Source organism: Rutilus rutilus (genome assembly GCF_951802725.1).
Source record: "Rutilus rutilus genome assembly, chromosome: 23".
In the NCBI taxonomy this organism is placed as follows: Eukaryota; Metazoa; Chordata; class Actinopteri; order Cypriniformes; family Leuciscidae; genus Rutilus; species Rutilus rutilus.
The window spans coordinates 4,408,108-4,422,374 of NC_140233.1; the positions used below are offsets into that span (position 1 = coordinate 4,408,108).

The window sequence follows — 14,267 nt, forward strand, 5'->3', positions numbered from 1 at the left end:
CTGTGTGTGTGTGCCTCGTCCAGGTTACTTACCCATGCGAACGCGGCCTGACGCCAGGCCAACATCACGATATCAAAGAATGCAGTGCTGACTGAAATGTGCAGCAAAACATTTGTGCTAGTTGGCATATTATTTCATTTTCAATGTCCAGTTAAAGTCTGGGGCATCTGATGATTTCGCAAAGACAAGGATCCATGGGAGAACTGTCCAAATATAGCTTCCCTTTCTAGAGAAAGAAAACTGCACTGCATTCCATTGCATTAAAATGAATTCAGATGCATTAAACATGCATTTAATTGGTGATTTTGATGCACTTTAATTAAACATTTTAATGCAAAAATTAAATGAGAAAACCGAAATATTTTGTTTCATCCATGCATGTGTACAGAAGAAAACGTGCATCACTTACTGTTACACTCGTTTAAAAAAAAATACACACGAGTTTTTCACAATGCAATCTTTATTGTTTCCTGTTTGCGTGTGTTTCTCACAGAAATGATCATAAAGGCATCAGATACGAGAGGGTCGCCGTCTACGAGATGGAGGCGGCCGCCATTTTGTGCTGTCCGTGGCCTCAGAGAGGTGCGAGCGTTTGCGCAGCACCATGTCAACGTTAGCATTATGTTTTCAACACTCCTCGTGTTCTAGTTTCACGGCATTTATTCAACCTCGCCGTGTAATCAGGAACCCGAGTGTGTTTAGCACGTAGCTTCTTTCACACATTTTCTCTTTCTCTTCCGCTATAGCACTGCATTGCATTGATTGTGAATGAATGGACGTTTGACGTTAGGTGTGATGCATCTTAAAAGCGCTGCTCTGTTGTGTTCACAGGGCCGTGTTTAGACATAAAGGCGGTGTTGAAGTTGGCCAGTAACCTGTAAGTTAATGCTTAAACCGTGCTAAAAATAAATAAAAAAAGCTACTAAACAGAGTTTTCCTGCTATATAATAAAAGAAAAAGCCGTTGCTCGGTCTTTAGGGATGCAGTCTGGTATCTCTGAAGTTAGAAACGAAATATAAGCGTGCACGTTTTTCATCTGCCTCCTAGAAACGAGGCCACCGATTGGTCAGAAGCCGTGGCGAGATGTGACGTGGGAGGAAAACGACGGGGTCCCGAACTTAACGGCGTAAAACCGTCCAACAGGCCAACAGTTTTTTTTTTCACACGGACGCATTAACTCTGCGTCGGCCTGGTCGGTGTGTTAGCGTGCGAGGACAGACGTGAGCCAGCGCCGAAGGGGAATGCGTCGGCCATGTTAGATCAGTCCGAGCGCAGCATTCGCACGCTCAGACACAGAAACACGCTGGTTAAGAAAGAAGCCCCACCTTCTGAAGTGGCACAATCTTCCCTCAGTCCCCAGAGAAACTGCAGAGACAAGTGTTGAGTAAGTCCACAAGAGGTTTTCGCAGTTCGCAGGCTTTCTCTCTTCCTGCACTCTCATTAGTCGAGCCGCCAAAGAGGAAGAGCGACGGGAGAGAGAGAGAGAGAGAGAGAGGGAAAAAAAGTTTGCACAGCGAGTCCGACCCTCGAGGGTTTCGGGCGCGAGCACAAGAGCAAACAGAACGTTTTTTTTTGCTCTGTCCGTCTCCTTTTAATTTATTACAATAGCGCCTGCCACAATTTCAGACACTGGGAAGGAATGAAGGGGAACGAGAGCGACACTTCTCTAACGGTGGGTGTTTGTGCAGTTTTCTTTCCCAGCCTCGCTCGGTCACCGCAAGGGAGGGATTTCAGCAAACGGGGCAGATGGAGGGATGAAGGAGGGATGAACGAGGAGAAGAGAGAGAGAGAGAGAGAGAGAGGGCACATGAGGAGAGCAGCGTTATAAGGGGCGGAGTCTGTTCGTTTTCCCGCTTTCTCATTGGCTGGAAGGTCAGAGTTGTTGTCTAAATCCAGAGCGGAGATTCTGATTGGTTGAATGTGGGTGTTTCTTCAAGTACTGGCACTTGTATGAACCAGTGGCTGATTTTTATTATCTAACATCCTTTTTTTCTTTTTTTTTTTTGTTAAAGTGCCAAACATCCAAAACTATGATTCTCTAAACAAAAAGTGAAATGAGCATTGACCGTTTCAATGTGAAAATTATGATTATTTTTTACATCAATCACAGCTGTATGTTATTCATTGTGGTGTAATTTTTCATATTTTTGTCCCTGATAAAGGTTAGTATACTTGAAAACCTCAAGATAAACATCATTTGTTAGCGGAATATTTGTACTGTGCATGATTAAAGAAATGACTGGAAATGATGCAAAGTGTGAAAATATTATTTACGATGCTAGTTATGAAATTAAGATTTCCAAAATTGCCTTAAATGTCATTTCCACCACAGAATGAATGGCCGTTTGGAAATGACAATTGTTTTTTGAGAGTTTATTATCCTCAAAGTCGAAAAGACAAAAATCTAAAATCTTTCGTTATTTACTCACCATGTGCTTCCAAACCTTCCACAACAGTCGTCCATATGACTCGTACGCTATATTCCAAGTCGTCTGAAGTCATATGAAGCTTTATTTGAGGAATACACCACAGTTTACGCTGTTATTCAATAAAAAAAAAACGTTGCAACGTCCAGAATTCAAAATGGGTGCTCTGCGTTCGGGCACACATGCGTTTTAGAAGATTATTCAGAGATCTACACTTAGTGTACGACGTTTGATTTTCATGTTAAAGTGCACTATTAAAGCAAACCTTTAAAGCAACCGAATGAGTGTTTGTGGGAAAGATGAGCTTTTACGTTCAGAAACGGTGTGGAGTTCAAAAGTTTCAGACAGTTTTACAGTGTTCTTCTGCTGCATTTCTACTCTTTCTTTCATTCTTTCTTTCTTTCTGCTGGGATTATCCATGTGTGTGTGTGTGTGTGTGTGTGTGTGTGTGTGTGGGAAAACACACTGAGTCTGCGCGCTGGGGGAGGAGTATCTATGTCACACTCCCTCTCTCTCTCTCTCTCTCTCTCTCCCTCTCTCCGTCTTTCTCCTGCTCTGGACTTGCTGCTTTTCCGCCCTCCCACTTCTCTCTCTCTCTTTATTTGTCTCTCTCTCTCTCTCTCTCTCTCTCTCTCTCTCTCTCTGAAGTGCAAGGCCATGTGGGACGTCTGATGAGGAGTTTCACCCCTCTACGTCTCCAGTTTCATATCTCTCTCCCTCTCCCCCGTTCTTTGGCTTCCCGTACGGGTTCCTCGAGCTCCGCTGTCTTCGTGCCGCACGCAAGGTGGAGAGCCACTGGAAAGGAGGTTTTAGAGCGTGCAAGAGGGAAAAAAAAAAGAAAAGAAACCTTTTTTTTTTGCCACGAGGGCCTCCTGACTAAAGCGCGACAGAGGCTCCTCCACAAACCTGCTAAAACGCTCCCGCTTTTCCAACACGTTCCTGAGCTTTTCCATGCACCTGATTGAAGATTTTTTTTAGCCAGGTTTGCTTCACAGAGTCGGTATTTTGACACGTTTCTTTTCCGATTTCAGCGAGCGGGCGAATCCGCCTCGACCCGAAGCCCGCGCCAGGCCCTTCGGGGTGCCGAAAACCTCACCGACCTGATCCGTTCCCGACCCGTTCCGAGGAATTCTGGTTTTCCGATACGGGACAGGTGCCAGTTGCTCTTAAAAGGTGTCTGAAAAATCGGTGATCTTCACGTTGGGAGTGTAAGGAAAACGCCATGCAACTATGGCAGAAAAAAGTGAAGGATGGTTGCGAAGGGGAGGGGAAGACGCAGAAAAAGAGGATCATGAAAGAGGAGGTGGGGGGGGGGCGTTTATTCAACACTCCTCGGGCCTCCGAGAGCCGATCGCATGTGGACCATTTGCATGCGACAGACACGCTAATTGTGTGTTTGCTAACACGCAGCATTCAGCGAGACGCGCTCCGGTCCGCAGACGGGGTTCACACACGCCTCCCAGACGCCCCGGAGGCCTCCTATTGTTCCAGAGGCCCAGACGATCCCAGCCAGAGCCTGTCGAGGGGAACACGGGAATTCCAGACCGGGAAAGCGGAACGGGACGGCTCGAGGAATAGCAGCCCTTTTCTCTCTGCAGAAAAACATCCGAAGAAAAAGAGGCCTGAGGAAAGCACTGCCTCCGGACGCTGACGTCCTCGCAGATGTGTGTAAGTCACAGCAGTGCGTGTGTGTGTGTGTGTGTGTGTGTGCATGCTTTTTTTCTTTCTTCTCCGATGCACAGATTGCTAAAACATGCATTTCTGAAGGATTAAAACGCACGGATGACACACTTGTTTGTGCATTTGCAGATTTATTAAGCATCACGCAATATTATTCCGAAACGCGTGTAAACGCAGTAAATGTATTGCAGATTACATCTGACCTCATTCGGATGCATTGCAATTTACAAGTATACGAATGCTGATACTTTTCAACCATGTTGAGATGATGCTTTACTGTGTTTGCGAAACTTTTCTTGTTTTATTAAATGCAACACCGCGAAAGAGGTATTTGTTCATATTTATATTTGGGTCAAAATGTTTGTTTTTTTCTTCTTCTAAATTATAATGGGTAGAAGAGGCCTGGCTTCACTCTTTGTATCTGGCCTCTGTTGAGTTACAGCGATGGGCCTTTGATCAACTGTGATTTTTATTTAGTGCATGCAATATTTTGTATGTTTATTTTTAATTGCCATTGTATACCGTGATTTGTTTTTAGGTGCTTTTTTAACCACAAATATTTAAACTTTAAACTCGCTCTATTAAGGTTATTTTTTTATTTGCATAATGCATTTAAAAATCAACAATATTATGATATAATAATCCTGATCGTTATGCTATAACACATTTATGATTCATTTCATAGCTTTTTAGATTTTATATTTTTTTTAAATAATTTTTACGTTTTAAAGACAATATGGCATCCCTAAATCTTAAATATAATTCATACATACATATGCATAAGGGTTTTTATTAATTTAATTAAATAATTAATAAGACAAGTTAATTTTATAAATATATTCCCTAAATAAGTTGACAATAAATTAGGAATCGTGACCCATATTTATTTAATATTGTAATAATTCCGGACTGTATTTTCTGTAAAGGCATGTTTTTTTTTTTTTTTTTTTATTAATTATCAGACCGTTTTTAGGACAATAAATGTGATGTTTTGTTGTGATGCATGTGGTGTAGATTTATGCCTTCCAGCCAAATACTCCTGATATAACTTTCGTTGTGGGTGTGGAATTATTCAATTGGATTCCCGGATTGTGTGTGTGTGTGTGTGTGTGTGTGTGTGTGTGTGTGTGTGTGTGTGTGTGTGTGTGTGTGTGTGACTTTACCTGTCGTTGAATTTGCTGACTTTGCGACTTGAGAACAGGGACTTCAAACATTTTTAATTGTGAAATGTGTGTTTGCGCCCAGAGCACACACACACACACACACACACACACACACGGTTAGAAGTACTTCAAAAATACATATTTATTAGAGTAAAAACTTAGCATATCAACTTTAAATGGAATTTTGGGAAAGTTCTAAACATTTGCATCCCGATTGCTCACCCTCAGGCGCACACACACAGAAGTGCTTCAAAAATACATATTTATTATGGAAAGAATTTAGCACACAACTTTAAATTTAATTTTGGGATATTTCTAAATATTTTCAAACTCGATTGGCCTCCCTCATGGGCACACACACATACACCCACACACACACACACACATGGTGTCTGCAATGAGGGGGTCTCATTCCTCAGTAGTTTGGGTTTCAATGTGTGTGTGTGTGTGTGTGTGTGTGTGTGTGTGTGAAGTTCAAGTCCACCATTTTGATGCAGTGTGTGAAACGAGCTCTATCGATACTTCTAGTCAATATGGATAAAAAAATGACTGACGAGATTAAACACTACATTTTAAAACACTCGTTTTCTATTAAGCAAGTTTATTTACTAAAAACACACACGTACACAAACGCTGTTGTGATTATTTAAAAAAATTTAAATCTGTTTGCATTTATTTTGTGCACATTGTTGAACACAGAAATACTAGCTTACATCAGTGTTTACACACACTTTTACTTACTTCTTCATTTGGATAAAAGAGATCCATAGATTAAATAAATTATCTTTTTTGTTTTTTTACATCTAAAAATGCTAAAGTTTCGTTTAAGGTTTAGAGTTCGTCCGTTTGAATTATAATTAGCTCTATATAAAATGTATAATTTTATGCTAAAATAGATGTGTGTGTTCTTGCGCATGTGTGTGTACTCGCCTTTTTTAAAATTATCATTTAAAAAATATTCAGTATGTTTATCTCAAACTAAACTTGCAAACGAACAAAGATCAGAATTGCAGATATTATAACATACATAAACCTTTAAGTGTAGGAGTGTATTATTGTCTATTAGATAGTGTATTGAAGCCAGTTCAGTCCCAAAATAACCAGAACTTAATATTTCACGGTTTTTATGATACACTGCACATTTATTCTATCTCAGTTTATTTTCGGTTTAATCCGTTTAAGTATTTTTAATCCTATTGCATTCGTAGTTGTCTTTGTTTCTGCTGTTTTGCATGTAATGTGTTCGGGACATTAACAGTGTAACTTTAAATATACTGCAAATATATATAATACGCTATTTTAAATATGCGTTCATCACATTAGCCGCAATGAAATATATATTGCATCTTCTCCAAAGTCCGAACTTTCCCCACAAACATCAGGATCGTTTTGTGTTTGCTGACAGATTTATTGCTTTTTATAAAGTTTACTGCACGATTGTCATCGGCAAAATAGATTTACGCATATTTCCGTGTTTTTGCAATATGCACCAAATGTTTTGAGGAAAAGTGAGACAAAAGAAAGAGTACAAGAGTGTGCATGTGCATAACTTAATATTAATACAGACCCATCATTTACATGTTTATCAAGCTCATATGCAAAACTATAGATTAGAGTCATGAAAAAGCATATAAAATAAGTATCTTTGGCTTTAAAGGTCACAATAATTTTTGAATTTATGTTTAAAAATACTTATGTAAAATACGATCTCTGTCTTAAAACACTCACATAATAAAGCATGTCAAAAAATTTACACGCATAACTTGTTCCTGTATAATCTTGCAAAATCATATTGTTTTGGGGAAATCATCATTCATATTAAAAGTGTGCATGTGAATTCATTGGATTATACAATACGACTATACTGTATTTCTTGTTTTATGTTATGGCAACTATTTGTACAAGCTCATGTTTAGTTGCATTCAAACGCATCAGAAATCGTTTGGCATTTTTCCAACTAACGTTACGCCGGTTTTATTTGCAGAATTGCTCGATTGAAAATTCTCAGGACGTCTCTTTTGAATGACATATTCGCATTTTATCTCTTTATCCACATCGATCTATTTTTTTCATGATCAGCAAATTTAATAATCACTAATTACTTCACCTTTTGTTGATCTTTGATCAATAATTCACTAAATAAATCTCTGCTGCAGTGATCAATTAAGCATATTGATGGCTATGGTTCATTAAACAAATAAAAAATGTACGAGCAGCGTGATTTAATTATTAAAAAATAGATGTTGTGCTTTAAAATGCATCTCGCGTGGATAAAGTAAAGTGAAATATCACGAATACAGCAGTATCTGAAATATTATATGTATAAACTGTGCTTTTTTAAGCAAGCAAATGAATTTAAGTCATAATTCTACATTTTTTATGTGTTTTTCCATAGGCAGAGGGGAAGCTTGAAATGGACCAATCGAGATGCAGCGCTGCACAGGTCAGTACGGATATTATTTTCTTTTCTGTGATTAATAATAATCAAATCTTTTATTTATACAATAACTGCCTGCGCATTTAACAACTAGCCTACATGTAGTCACGTTATTGGATGGTCTCTCCTCTAAACTTCAGTCGGTGTTACACTGAAATGCATTGATTTATTTATTTATTTATTAATATATATTACAGTTTTTCGGAGCGTGAGATGAATATAATGGGCTTTGAAGGGAAACCGTCTCATTCTTTTGCACCTGACAGTGGCGCCCTCTAGAGTCCGGCCCTGACACTGCTGAACCCGGCCCGAGATCACAATAATCACAAAGCACGTGTCAAAATTCACTGTAATAGAGTTGAATCATCACTATTCGGACGGGACTAGTTTTCTAAACAATGTTTGAGTTACAATTCTTATCACTGTCGTCTGTGTTTATAGTGCGTTCACGTAATTAAATTGTAGAAAGCGTTCACGTCCTGGTAGAGCTTGTAATAACCTGAGAGCTCTTGCTCGCACCACCTGACCACTGCGGATGAATTTAGGCATCGATAGAAATACATAACATCACGTTATCATCTCGACGATAATCACGACATCGGCATGAGCGCAGATCATCACAGAGATGAGAGTGTGTGTTACAGAAGGTCGTGCGTGTCTTTTAATGACTTACTTATTGATGTAACTCTAATTTAGCTTTAAAACCCTATTGAAAGTGACACGAGGTTATAGAATTGGTTGTTTATAATAAACCCACGTAAGTGAGCATTAAAATGGCCAGTCTTCGCAGTTTCTGCAATCTATTTGAAGACGTGATGAATCCACTTTGATTAATTTGAGTAAAAATGTGTTTTCTATCTTTACCAAGAAAGTGGCAAGATGAAAACCACGAACTTTCACATAGCATCTTTAGGTTATAATAACATCAAAAATTCAAATCCAGATTTTGATTTTCAAAGATTGATTATAAAAACGGATCATTTTTTCCGCAAAATGCAATAAATTCATGACACTTTTTTTTTTTTTAAATGCAATTAATCCATTGAATCAATATAAAAGTTCTTTTTCATATTTACACTGTTGAAAATACACAACAAAGTCAGTTGATCCTCATATGACAGTCAGTACTAATCTTATATAACAAAAAATGCATCCTGCTCGGTTTTCGTTGACTTTGAGTAAAACAATTGAAAGTTTTTCAGAAGATCCCCTGGGGTCAACGTGTGTCAGCGTGACAGAAGTTTGATGCTGTCGTGTGAGAACCTGTTTGCTCACCAATCTTCCGCATGCTTTACACTCTAAAAAATGCTGGGTTGTTTCAACCCAACTTTGGGTCAAATATGGACAAACTCAGCCGTTGGGTTAAATATTTAAATTACATTTTTAACCCAACATTTGGGTTTGTCCATATTTGACCCAAAATTGGGTTAAAACAACCCAGCATTTTTTCAGAGTGTACGGATGGTATAAAAATTCAATGAATAAATAGATTGTATATCGCGTTTTGGAAGATTTGTGAGCAAACAGGTCAAAAAAACGTTAGTATAAAGCCCTGTTCGGACGGTAATTGTTTCTAATGGGGTCGTATAGTATATATTCAACATTTGCAGGGGCTAGTTGCTGATTTTATTGCCTGAATCCAGAAAGTCAGTGTTTTTCTCCCAACAACACCTGTGTAAAAATCCCCGGCCGAATGACCTACTGTTTTTGACAAACACCAATCACATGCTGTGATTTAATCTCTGTCTGAATCCACATCTCTGAGAAGAAGAGATTCACTGTTTAAATCCTTTTTGACCACTGCGCTTTGGATGCATTTTAAAGATCTAGCCTAGACTTTTTATTACTGAAATGCTGGAAGAACAGTATTATTTCATATCACCGACTCAAAGGAAGAGAAGAAAAGCACGTAAACATTAGAAATGGGCCGTAATTATGCCAGTAATATACTTAGCTTTGTTGCAGCTTTGTGTAAATAAGAGGCTGTATTCACTTATTTCCTCTTATTTCAAATGACATCCATCATTTTGAGATGAAATACAAGACAGAAAGCCATTTTAACTATAGCGCATCTCTATTACCTTCCGAATGGGGCTTTAGGAAAACACGGACATGGATTCGGACAGGATTAAAATCAGAAAGTATGCCTGTGAAACATGACCTTCTCTAACGTCCTCCATGAAAACTAGTAGGGCTTTTAACAGCATCACTGAATGTGTGAGTAAACGGAGAACTTGTTGAGTCCGACAGAGTAAAACCTCTTCCAGCGCAGCCGCTGTGGACGTATTTAACAGATTTAGGAGGTTTGCTTGGATTAAAACGAACCCCGCGGACCGAGAGCCGCGCTTTCAGGGGATCTCGAACCACTTCCAAATTAAAGCTGCAGTCGGCAAGTCTGGCAGATTGAGGGGGCTTAGCCGAAATGTTGAATGTTTACAACTGTCACGCCCCTCCCCCGCTACCAGCGAGCACCCTCCCATCGAGTTCGCGCTCGTCAGTGTGTGTGTGCACCAGATTTTCCGTGAACGCGCCCGTCTCTTCAGCATCGATCAACACCATGGACTCGGAGGAAGGCCGCCCTGGCTAATCTACCCATAGCAAGATAGATTTTCTCTCCGCCATCACGCGTCGTACAATCCAACACACCTGCGAACTTCAGGCGTGTGTATGTGATACAAGCGTGTGCCGCACAAGTCCTGAAAAGTGAAGCCAAAGCGTCTCGATCGCCCCCCCCCCGGTGACTGGTCCTAGTATAGGTCATAAGCCCCGCCTCCCCGTGTTATTCAACGGGACTTGAGACCAACTAAACAATTTAATTACACTTCAAATATCTTTTTTCCGAAAGTGGTTTCTGTCATTTACTGTAGTTTTTATCACGCTGATGTAAATTCAAGTGTTTGTTTTTAAAATACGTTTTTTTAAGTTAGTTATTCGATGCTCTAAAAACGGTGGTGTGACGTCATGATTGACAGCTGTGATTGACAGGTTCTCTGAGCGAAGTAGTCACTAAAGCACTTTTTTCGGGATCTTCGGAGGACTGAGGAGATTGAAGCTTTAAATTTAATATCAAAATTTCTATAATTAATTATTTCACACCGAGAGTGAGGGCGGGGCCTTGATTTCGCGGCTTTACTTCCTGCTCACGACTGCGCAGGTCTGGTCCCGAGATCGCTACTGCGCAGGTCTGGTCCCTAGATGTCAGCGCCATATCGGGACACTGGCGGCTTCACTTCTCACCAATGGAAGAGAGCGAAGGGGCGTCGTCCATATTTTTTTACAGTCTATGATGTGATCAGTGTTGCCAGATTGGGACGGTGATTTCCAGCCCAAAAGCTCACCAAAACCCGCCCACTACAAGAAAAAACCGCCCAAAATTTTACTGCCGCCAAAATAATATGATATAAATTCATTACCATGTCATTCAAGGTTGATAAGCACAATTTTTATCTTCTTAAAACAAAATAACAATGATAAAATAAAATAAAAAATAAAATTCCAGGAAAACAGATCAAAACAGGGCAATAATAAAGGAGAATTATAGCCAATATGACTAAAATGTCCAGATGGACACTGTCAAAACGGCAATCAAGAAATGAACCGATTACTTTAACCCTCAGAAGTACACATTGCAGAACATAACGCAGAATTTAGCAGTCAAACTCATTCATCGTTGATTCAAACCTTTTTCAGCAGCTGTCAGGGTCGAGTATTGTGCAGTCTGGACGGTGTAAAAGTTGCCGATGTCTCTGGTAAGGTTAGGTTAGTGTGCACATGGCCATGGACATATTTCACGTCCCATATTTCATTTAATTTCAAGTCATTCAACTGTGCTCTCCTCAGAGTTATATTCACCATCTATCCCACCAGGTGTACGTTTTTAGAGTTGCTCACTATCTTACTCTTTACTGTGTAGATAAAACTTTGGCATTAGCGATCACTTGAATATACAGCTACAACTTATCGCGCTCAATCGCATCTGCCTGCTGATCACTGATTGGCTAGAAGTGCGTGCTCGTCGGTGATGTCAACACTAACGCCAGCTGACTCTGCATGGGCGCGCGTGTGTGTACAGTAATGTCATGAATGATGACTGATTTTATGGACTACATGCACACTTTAGTTTAGTTTTTTAATCAATTAGACTTTAAAATGTAGATGTTTGAAAACCGCCGAACTGACCCCAAACCAGCCCAAATTTTGTCCACCCGCCCAAATCCTTTTTTACCCGCACAATCAAATTCAAAACCGCCCAATTGGGCGGGAACCCGCCCAATCTGGCAACACTGGATGTGATATTGTAACGTGCGTGAGGGGGGAGGGGGGGATCTGAGGCGTGTGCACGACCTGTGATTGACAGTCAGATCTCACATAGCCCTGCGCTGATTGGACCAGAAGAACTGGGAGCGGTGGGTTTTTGCTAAACAAATAACAGGTGGAGGTAGAGGCGCGGGTTTTTTTCTAAAATCAGCTGATTTATGTTGTTCTGTCGGAGCATAGCGTCGGTTTCAGTGAATATGATCAAAAATATCTTGCCGACTGCAGCTTTAACTCTGGTGCTGAAGTTCACACTTGTAGTTCGGGTTCGCTTGGTTCGAACCAAAAAAGAAAAACATTTCGTTCTGGTCTGCTTAGCGTTCACATTGGCCTTTTAAAACCGAACCTAAAGGCATAGGGATATAAACACAACCTGGGGTGTGTTTCCCGTACACGCTGTAACTCGCTGCTTCACTATCATAGTGCGATGCATCGTTGAAGAAATCAACTAGCGAGTCACGACTGTTTCCCGAAACCATATTGTCGTAAACTGGTCGTTCAACCACGTGGTCGTTCAATCCACGTGGTGGAGTGATAACTACTTTTAATGAATCTGTTTGAGATCAAATTAGCGCTAGTTGTTTCGCTATAAAACATACAGACATGACATCTGAGGACTATTTCTCATTTTTCTCAGTTATTTTACTTTATTTCCAGATTCAATCATAGACTCGTTCTTACACTAGAGCTCGTTCACACATGCGCACTCTTCAAAAACAACACTTTAAATCTCTTGACAAACTCAAAGACGTAAATGACATTTGTATGTACTCTAAATAAAAGGCACAGGTTGTACTGAATGTCAGCTTGATTATTTTGCTCAAGATCAGGATTTATTGAGTCCACATGTCATGCAAACAAGAAACTGCTTCTAACCGCAGGTCGAGATCTGTCTTTCAAACACACAACTCTGCGATGCTGTTTGCGAATGTTTGTTAGAACGATAGTTTCGGGAAACACAGACACAGATAACGTCTGATAACGACAGAACCTGCGCCCATATTTGGCTAACGATGCTTTCAGGAAACACACCCCAGATTGGTCGGCTTTTATTGCGTATATTTTGCGACTGATCTTACGAACATCCAAAACACTGTGTTCTAGGCTAAATGCGCTCGTTGTGTGTGTGTGTAGCTACATATGATGGTATTCTGACCAGCTGAGAGCTCGTGAAGTCAAAACAGCGTCAGGAATCTCTCCGTCACACACACTAACACACAGATCTGCCGCGAGGAGACGCGCTTCTGACGCCTTTTGTGATATTTTCTAAGCCGTTATTGTTAATGGAAGGAGACGTGTGTGTTATCCAAGCATTAATGGCAAGGAAAACCCCTGGTACTTGTGAGCGGCTCATATGAGGTGTTTCTCTCTCATTTCTGCTTGAAAGTCTTGATAAATTGTGGCATTTCTTTGTGGTTTAGAATCCAGTATTCCAGTGATTCTTTTGTCTTTTATGAGTTTAATAAAGAACTCGGGCTCGTCTTCTGTCCAAACACACCGCGCCATCTTTAAAGAATGATCGACTTTTACGTACGTCAGGTGACCTGTAAATTGCAGATTTGTGAAATATTCGTTTTTTCGAATTGAACTCCTCATGCGAGTGTAATTGTTTTTTGCGATATATGGGAGTTTTGGCGAAATTGACGTGTTTCCATTGGCCGTATTTTTAATTTGCGCAATTTGAAGGGTAATGGAAACGCGGCTTGTGATAAGTCACGGCAAACTCGCGACTATGATGAGAGAAGCATTCTGTCCTTTTTAGGGTCGCATCTTGTGACATCACATCCTGTTTCTAATTTAATTTCAGTTGTTTATTTCATTTGTTTATTTATATAGCACAATTAATGCAACAGCTGTTGCCCAAGGTGCTTCACAATAAAAATAAAAAAATAATAATTGAACGCACAAAACAGACAAGATAATGATCAATCAAACACCCATCATGAACACAAACCATTTTGGGTTTGTTTACATGTCTTTGGTCCATGTTGCGTTCATATTGTATTGGAACCGAACCAGAGTTCATTTGGAAGCGGAGTGAGACCCGTCTTTTGAGCGTCTCGGTCAGCGTTCACACTTATTCAAATGAACCGCACTAACAGAGCAATCGCACCAGGCTTCGCTTTAATCCAGCCAAACATGCCAAGTGTGAACACACCCTGAAATATGAACCGAAGTTATTTAAACAAACCAAAAGATGTGACCCTTAAAGGGACAGAATGCAAAAGCATACCTGCTTTTTCTCTT

The 14,267-nt window shown here is 40.1% G+C and overlaps 1 long non-coding RNA gene across 2 annotated transcripts in view; it reads left to right on the forward strand.

Annotated features, from left to right (window-relative positions):
• Window positions 1–33: 33 nt before the first annotated feature.
• LOC311283362 overlaps window positions 34–14,267 on the forward strand; it is a 29,891-nt gene continuing 15,657 nt past the window's right edge. For both annotated transcript variants that reach the window (XR_014626052.1, XR_014626053.1), the window contains exons 1-2: window positions 34–4,094; window positions 7,665–7,712. This is a non-coding gene — a long non-coding RNA (uncharacterized lncRNA). The remainder of the gene's footprint in view (window positions 4,095–7,664; window positions 7,713–14,267) is intronic.